This window comes from Apis dorsata, unplaced genomic scaffold, assembly GCF_000469605.1.
Source record: "Apis dorsata unplaced genomic scaffold, Apis dorsata 1.3 scaffold_34, whole genome shotgun sequence".
Lineage (NCBI taxonomy): Eukaryota > Metazoa > Arthropoda > Insecta > Hymenoptera > Apidae > Apis > Apis dorsata.
The window spans coordinates 432,779-442,288 of record NW_006263336.1 but is presented as its reverse complement, the minus strand read 5'-3'; the positions used below and the strand labels follow the sequence as shown (position 1 = coordinate 442,288).

Sequence of the window (9,510 nt, the reverse complement as noted above, 5' to 3'; positions counted from 1 at the left end):
CTCTCTCTCTCTCTCTCTCTCTCTCTCTCTCTCTCTCTCTTTCATGCGCTTAATAAAAAGGATGAAGACGAAGTGAAAAAAATGACAAGATAAAATATGAAAATTGTACAATCATGATTATATATATATATTTATATTATATACCAAAATCTGATTTTTTTACTGCATTTTCTAAATCGATATAGCCATTAAATTCTTATAGACTATACATAATGTGATGGCTAATGAAGTATAGTGAAATACTGATAATAATTATATTTTTTATGTATTTCGTCAGAATTATTACAATTAAAGGGAAATGAACAGAAATTGTAATCGGATTGTCGAAATATTATGACCCGAATTAATAAGCATATTTAATAGTCCATAATATTAAACTTTCCAAAAGTGATTTTTACTTTTAACAAATTGAGAGTTTCTTTCAAAGAATTGTGCTTTTTCATCTCTGAATTTTATTTATTGGTAAGTGAGATTATTAAATATTATTAATCATAAAATAAAATTTAATTTTTTTTAAATTAAATATTAATATTTTAAAGAAATGCATTTTTTATATTTTTCGGAGGAAAATGTTGTTATCTTCAACAAATATATAAGCTGACATAAATTGAATTAGTGAATCTATACAGAAACAGTGATGAAAATGATCTCATGTTAATTAAATTTTCAATTAATGAAACAAAAATGTTTTTTTATTATTTTAATTAATATTTTTAAATTTTGATAACAAGATTTGATTTTTTGTAGTTGAAATTGAAATATACTTTTTTTTTAGTTTGCATTTAAATTTTATATTCACAATAAATGCATATTAATAACATAATATTATTTCAATCATGTTTTTCTTTATTTTTTCAATGAAAACAACAAAAATAAATGTATAATTACGCAGTAAAAAATTATTTTGTATCAAGCCTAATAACTTTTGTAATATCTCAATCACCTGAATAATTTCTAAAAAAAATCTTTTTATAAACTTTTTATAAATCTTCTTTTTTTAAGAATAGAACTAGAAAAAAAATTCCATTTTTAAATTATTTTTTAATAAAAAAAAAATTTTTAACACAAAATATTAAATATAGTTTTCCATTGATTTTATAATATAATAAATTTTTATCTTAATATGAAATGAAAATATATTTCAATGTTTTCTATAAAAAATCAATCCATATGCTTCACAAAATACATTAAAAATCTATATCAAAATTCAATTAATTCATTTAAACGTTTAATGATATTTGATATACAGCATGTTGATATATTCTCGTATATTTCTTTTAAAAAAAAATGATTCCAAACAAAAATGATAATACATTTCTCAGTATTCACATTGAATTAATATTAATTATATTAATTATTATTATTCTATTATGAGAATAATAATACCACATAACAAGATGTTCTTTTGCAAAGAATAATGTCTACTGCTTACAGTTTACGTGATTTTCATTAAATACGATTAAATCTTGGATATGTGTATGACTGCAATTGCAACAAGTAATCTTCTAAGATTTTTATAGTGCTTCGAGATTATACGTTTATATGTAGGGTTTTCGTATTCTCTGTCTTGCTGACATTAATACTATAATATTATAGATTTAATATTATAATCTCTAATTATTTAAAAATGCGATTACACTATAATTTGCCATTTTATTTTTTAATAAATTTAATTTTCGAGTTCCTTTCTAATTCATCTTTTTGATCTTATCATTTATTTATTTCATTTTTACAATGAAATAATATATTCTTATATTCTTATTATATTTTTATCTTGAAAATATTCATGGTACATTCGATATATATTTCAAGTTCGCAAATGTGAGATATCGTTATAATTTGCATATTAATTGTGTAACGAAGATTTCATTTTTTTTGTTTTTCTTATTTTTTTTTTCCTAATTTTTTTATTATTAATAGGAAAAAAATAATTCTTCGATTTTTATTAACACAACATATTTTTTCGTTGATGCTCATAAAAATACTAATTGTCTCGTTTGAAGATGCATACAATTATTTCACATATATGATATGACATGCAATATATGCAAATGTAATCAGAATTAGTTAAATAATATTATATATATAGATTTATACTATATCTATAGATTTAATATATATACTTTTTTGAAAATTCATGAAATGTTAATTTAATTAACAATTAAAAAAATATGTTAACTTAAAAATAAATAATACTAAATAAAAATAAATAATACTTAAAAATTGAAGATACCAAACTTATTAACTTAATTTCTTTAATTCAATATCAATAACTTTGTTGATTGATTTAGATTTGAATAAAAAATTTTACAAAAGATATAAATTTTAAAAATTTAAAAATTTTAAATAAAAAATTCGAAATTATATCATGCGAATTTTATGTAATCGGAAAATTTGTCATTAACTTAATAATTATAATTATATTTAATAATTCTAATATATATTATATTGTCATGTAATTCGAAAAATTACTGCCATTTCGTATCCGGCGTTGGTCAGTAATATCGTCGTTACGACGCGGCGTCGGTTTGTCTGGCATGTTCCTTACCTCGACAACCCTCGATGTCGTGGGGTGAAGACCCTGCGTGTCTAGCCAGAGTCTCCCGTGCATTTCGTATTTATTATTTATACGCCGACAAGTGTCTACATCCGGTAGGATACGCGCGGGAAATCCACTTCGTTAAAAAAGAGTATCGCGTCATGCCCTCCGATGCAAAATTAGGGAGAGATCTTCCCATCGTGCATTTTTCAAACAACAGCCAAATTCAATACAGCAACACGGGTTTATTATCTGTATTGGATAACATTAGATTTCTAAAAAAAACAGTAATTGAATGGCTCGAATTTTTAGAAAAAATTGAAATTAATTTAAGATTTTGGATATATTGAGAATTATTCTTAATTTACAATAATAATTTGATTGGATATTTTTATATTGACAAAAAATAATATATTTTATTTATTTGATATATTCGTAATATTGTATTAAATTAATTTTTAAAAAAAATAATTCAATATAATTTTTTCAAAAAATCTTGCAATAGAAAATTAAAATTAACTTTTTTTATTTTTTATAGGATTTAGATGAATAAATTTAGAATTAATATGTTAAATTTAAGGATTTTAATACGTTAAATAATTTTAAATTAAATTGAATTAATTTGAAATGATTGAAATTAATCGATCGTTTAACATAAGAATTATGAGATTGATTCATGTAATCCTTTGTCATAAATTATTTAACCAATAAATCGAATCTTATTATTCTACTTAAGTTCAAGTTTGTTAAGTTGAGTTTCTAACTCAAGATTCAATTAATATAGAAAAACATTTATCTAACTTCTTATTTATGAATGTCGATTGTTTAATAATCTAAATTTACATATATTCTATTATTATTTGATTACAATTTCAATTCAAAATTATAAATATTCACATTAGAATATTATGCACAATAAATAATGCAATAATTATCTCTCAATTCCGATGTTATTAAATTATTTAACAAACTTTTCTAAAATATAAAATTTTTATCAAGAAAAAGATTTAAATTTATTAGGTATGATTAATATCTTTTAGATTTTAGTTTTTAGCTTCTTCAGTAGTAATATTTTTTAAATATTAATTGTATCTTTATATATAAATATAATATTTCTAAAAATATTTTGTAAAATCTTCTTTTATCAACAGGACAATATTTCTTGAGGAATCGAAGAATTCACTTGAAATTCATAAATTCTTCCGTATCTTCGTTTACTGGATCGCAGAGAAGTTGATCTCACATAGCATGGATTAAAGGATAGAATTTTGTTGGATTTGCATTTTTATCAGAAAACCTTGGTTGTTTATGATATTGCTATGTTGCATGAATCGAATGAATAATGGAACGTGCTGCAAGGTTTGATCGAAGAAAACTCGACCGCATACTCAGTATTTATATTTGAATTATAACTATTTATATCCGCGTCCATCTGTTGTGTGTTTCGCTTATTATCTATGTGAATGAAGATGCATCATTTGTGTGTAAGGAATACTTAAGAGAGCTCAACAAGAATTCAAAGTTCCTTTAAATAGTATAGTATCATATATTATATGATGGAATATGAAATATTATAGCAATTTGGTTTTAAAAATAAATTTTAATTGAAATTTTATATGTTTTAAGTTGATGCAATACTTGGATAACAAAATAAATTATGTAATTTTTTATTTGCTTATTTTTTTTATATATAATTTTCTAAATACAATATTTTCTTCTATTTAATATTTTTTATTATAATTATTTAAAATAAATTTAGAAAATTCTTTTAAATAGTTTTTAATTATTTTTTTTTCTTATATAGAAAATTATAACGAACGCAATCAATTATAAATCATTATTCTTAATTTGAAAATATAAAAATAGATGAATATCAAATAATGAAGAAAAAGAAAATAATTAAAAAAAATGAAATCTTAAAGAAACAAAATAATATAGATATATTAGAAAGAGAATTTTATTAAATTCATACATTAATATAAAAATTGATAACTTGGTAAGAAATTAATAATTTCTGTAATAAATATTACTTCTAAATATTAAAAAAATATTATTACTATATATTATATTTGTCATAAATATTATTTTATAATTTATAAAACAATTTTTTCTTTTTTAAATTTTTTCTTTATATATCGAAGGAATTCGTCGAGAAAGGATTCCAGGAGAATTCTTGATAAAATATGGTTTGCTGAAAATATAATATGATCAAGACAATTAGGGTCTCGCGTTTCCGTACAATTCAACGGAATGAATTAAATTTCAGGGACGAAGGAAATGTCGCGTGTTTCGTACGCTAATAATTTTGTTGAACGCATATATGATGTCTATTCTTCTTTTTTTTAATTATATTTTACATAGAGAATTTTATATAAGTGCTATGATTTATATTTAATATCAATATAATAAAACTTATCGAATATTGATGAATTTTAAAAAACATTTCAAATTTTAAAAAATGAAATCGAGATTATCCCTAGGATTTAATAAAAAGAATTTTTTGGAATTTAAATTGTATCCTATGCATATATACTCCAATTTTTATATTGATGTTTTAATATTTTTTATTTAATAAAAATATTAAAAAATATATTTTTATAATATTTATATATTAAGTAACGTATATAATTTTTTAAAAATATAAGAAAAGTTTTTTCAAAAAATTTTAATATGAAATAATATGAAATATTTTTAAAAACCTGAACGTTGATTTTAAAAAATTCAATAATTATATTATTTAAAAAATCAAACATAAAACAGATTTATTAAAAATCTAGTAAAATTAATAATTTAAAATGAATAACTATAATATTATTCCCATGATCTATCAATGATCTCATTAAGTATCATTATTTGCAATGCTTTCTCAATAAGATGTGACATCATCTAAACAGAATTTTTGCTTGTTTAATGTTTCTACTATTAAACATATATACAAGTAAGAATAATCGCGTGATATAACATCCTTAGAGAAAGCAATATTAAATTGTTTATACTATTAAAATATCTATACAAGAAATCGATGAAGTATTTTTCTTACTGAGATATTCTGTTATCTAATTATTTTAAGTTATCTTAATACAAATTGAAATTCTATTCTTTTATAGTTTATTTCATTATATCATATCAATTCTTTGTCTTATAATATTTGTACGATGTTTTAAAGTTAACTTCAATTTCTTGCGAAATTAGTTTTTCTTCCATGCGTTAAATCTTGTTGTGGAACAAAACTTCTTTATTTTTCAATCTGACTTATATAACGAATAACTAAAAGTGTTTTTCATTATTATTTTTTCGTAGATGAAAGACAAACCCCTTGATTCCAATCGAACTTAATCCACATGGATGGAGCGAGCCAGAAAGGCTAAGAATCTATCCCAAAAGTTGCCATCCTGGTTCTCAACTGCTTTCTCATCGAATTGCTTTCGATTGGGGACTGGATTAATTTTATTCTGGTCAAACGTGAGTATTCTGTTATTAAATACTTTATCAATGATTTATTTATTTTTTTCATTATTTCTTTTATAAGAAATTTATAATTAACTAAAAATTCTTTATTTTAATCGATTTTTATATATATTTTACAAATTTATTTTTTTTATTTAATTATACAATTAACGTATTTATTTATATAATATTTCGTTATTTCTTAGAAATTATATTATTGATAATGTATATGATCATCGTCTAAAATTGTTGAATAAATATTATTAAATGATGAAATTATAATAATCAATAATATAAATATAATAATGAAATTAAAATGTGCTAATTGGCACAATGGAAATCTATTCTAAACGGAAACCTGTTCTGATTAAGAACTTAAGATACGATAATTATTGCAATGCTATTTTTATCCCAAATATTATACGTCAACATTATCATGAAAGAAATATAATGAAGTAATCCAAGTTTTAAATACATACTGATTTATAAATTATACTTGCAAATATTCAGATTAAAATTTTGAGATCGTTTGACGTAATGTTATTAAAAAAAAAAAAAAATTATAAAATAATCTTATAGCTAATAAGAATACTGGTTTCTTGAAACTGCTTTGATTCAATCATAGATTTCTTGACAATCTACAGCATTCAACATATAAATTAAAGTCAGACATAAGTACAGTAAATTTACATACACGTGTATTATATATATATCTGAGTAAGACATTAAATAAGATTACAAATTGTTAATTGTTTAATATTTACATATCATATATTATGATAACTATTAAGAAGATAGCTATGTTAATATCTTAAAATTTTAGTTTAGATAAGAAATTATTTTATTAATCCTGATTAGAAAATATATAAGATATATGAAAATATACATTAAGATGAATTATTTTGGTTGTTGTTAACTTTCACAATTAATTTAATTTTTTGGATTATAAAATAGAAATATTTAGCAAGTAGTTTGTTTTCATAAGTTTTAAAACCTAAAATATTAAAAAATCTTGGGATAGACAAAATAGTCCTTAAATATATTATAATATATACCATGTTCAAAAAAAAAAAAATCAGTGAAAAATAAAGTAAATATATTTTTTTTATGTAAAAATCAAAAATTTATATTTCTAAAATCTAAAATCTCATTCTCAATTCATGAAACATTGTTAGTCATCATCTTTTCCCCAGTATAAAAATCTAAAACAAAATGAAAAACTCTTAACTGGATCTTTCAAACGTTGATTGGTACCGATTCTCGATGGTTTTATTTACAATCTCAATAATGATATCTCGGCATATATTTTATCGCGAAGGGTTGAATTTCTGTCTGCTATTATGTTCGTTAATTTATACATCCAATATATAGAATTAAAGCTTTTAGTTTAAAAATCCTCCACCGGATCAATTCCTCCTTAATACGATTTACGTGTTTCCCTCTATTGATACTCTATAAAAACCTGTATGTTTGATGAATTGCAGCGTGTGAAAAGTCTTGGATAATCGGGGACGAGGATGGCCAGGAGCAGCGGCTCTACAAACGCGCACCGGCGATGCACCGATCGCACCATCGTCGTTCATCGCGATGCCGTTGTCGCAGCTTGTAGTACGTCTGTTCGCGAATCACGATCGATCGGAATCGGGTACGATAGAAACGGCCACGGCACTGCTACCTCTGCCTACACTGGCTACGCTGCCAATTTCGATCAGGGAGAGGGCACGGTCGATTAGAGTCGCCCCTTTTGATACAACTGCCGAGCAGCACGTGATTCACGTAAGTTTCACGTTTGCAATAAAGCAAATTGGTATCTTTTTCATTTTTATTTATTTATTTTTTTTTTATTTTTCTCTTTATTCGTTGTTTGTTTGTTTGATTTTTCATTTGTTGGGCCAATCGAATAGGCAAGATTGAGATTTTTCTTCTCTTTGCTATTTTCCTCCTTCTTTCTTCTTTCGTGTTGATGGAAAATATCGAACGATCTCGTTTTTTTTTTTTATTTTTTTTTTTATTTATCGATATTGGATACTGTCAATGAGCATGGTTTTTTTTTTTCTTTGGAATTTCCGTCAAAAATGGATTTGGATTTTTGGATTTTTATGTGTTAAGCGAAGAATAATTCGATAACGATATTTAATTTTTGATACTTTCAATAAAATGTATTGTAAAGATTATAAAATATTTTATTTGGAAATTAATGGAAAGTAAATAATTTAGATAATTTATTTAATGACTTTATTTGAGCAATTATTTTTAGATCTTTATATTTTAAAAAGAAAATAATCTAATTAAGAAAAATTAATAGTTATCCAATTATTTAACTCAAATAAAATCAAAAAATATATAAAAAGAAAAAGCTAACAAAATTAATTAATTGTTCACTTCATATTTTTTCCAATTTTTTGAAATTAAAAAAAGAAATAAATAAAAGAAGAATTAAGATGTTTTAAAATAATGTTTAAAAAGTTATGCAAAAATTGCTATTGCGATAATGTTCGCTTGTGAAAAAATACGTCTTTTGTTGCGCAAATAAGTGTAAAGAAAGGGAATATCGATTTTCGCAAAGGTTAAGATAAGATAAACTTATCGTTTCGATAAAACGCCATTGGCCATCGGTTAAATTAGTTTATAAACGCTTTGTTATTGGTTTTATTGCCAAGTACTGTGTCTTTTACGATTCGATTTCTATGAATCGCGCATTCGTACTTCGTTTGTAGATATAAACGTCTAACGTGTATAGTTACTTGATAGATGATAATCAACTAATCGTCGACTAGCTATTCGTGTTTCATAGCATGAAACGTGAATCATTGTTAAGAAAAACAAATTGTTCTAGAAAAGATTGAAATTTTAATCAATTAGTATTAATTTTTAACTTAATTTATATTTTTTTTATTATATTATAACATATATTTTTTATATATTATAAAATTCAAATTCAACAAAAAAAAATAGTACAAAAAAAAATTTAAGTGAAAACATCATGCGTTATAAAAATAATACAAAATTTTTTATACTAATGCATAATATAAATAATAATATAACAATGCACGATTCTTCACGATTCTGTATTCTTAATTTTATTAATTTATAATAATTAACAATAAGCATGGAATATATTATTCCAAGAACCAATTAAACCATCTGGAAATTACAATGATATTGTTTAAAAAACAACATCAACTTGATTAATAATTGGTACGGATCGAATAAAAGTCATCCAAGATTTTTTTGCCAGTTTATTTCTCTTGAATCTCGAGATCTATATCTAAACGACGAGATTAAAGAGTTTCTACTTATCTTCCGATGAAGAAGTTTCCAGTTACAATTTCTGATGTGACCGGAAATTCAACTTGCACGTAGAATGAAGTCAGTATTATGCAACAACCGTCTATTGATGCCATGATAGGGGAAAGAATGCATGTTGAATTTCTTATCAACTATTTGCATCGTTGGTTATCATTGTACATTAATTATATGATGTATGATCTTTCGAATTGCTTCATTTTTCCTATTGTCTTTGT

The 9,510-nt window shown here is 23.1% G+C and overlaps 1 protein-coding gene across 2 annotated transcripts in view; it reads left to right on the top strand.

The window, feature by feature from the left end:
- The window catches only part of LOC102674594 (ATP-binding cassette sub-family A member 5-like), a 26,560-nt gene that overhangs the window by 1,531 nt on the left and 15,519 nt on the right, over positions 1 to 9,510 (top strand). For both annotated transcript variants that reach the window (XM_031512421.1, XM_006608339.2), the window contains exons 2-3: positions 5,840 to 6,001; positions 7,471 to 7,762. The gene's annotated coding sequence lies outside the window, so the exon portion shown is untranslated. The remainder of the gene's footprint in view (positions 1 to 5,839; positions 6,002 to 7,470; positions 7,763 to 9,510) is intronic.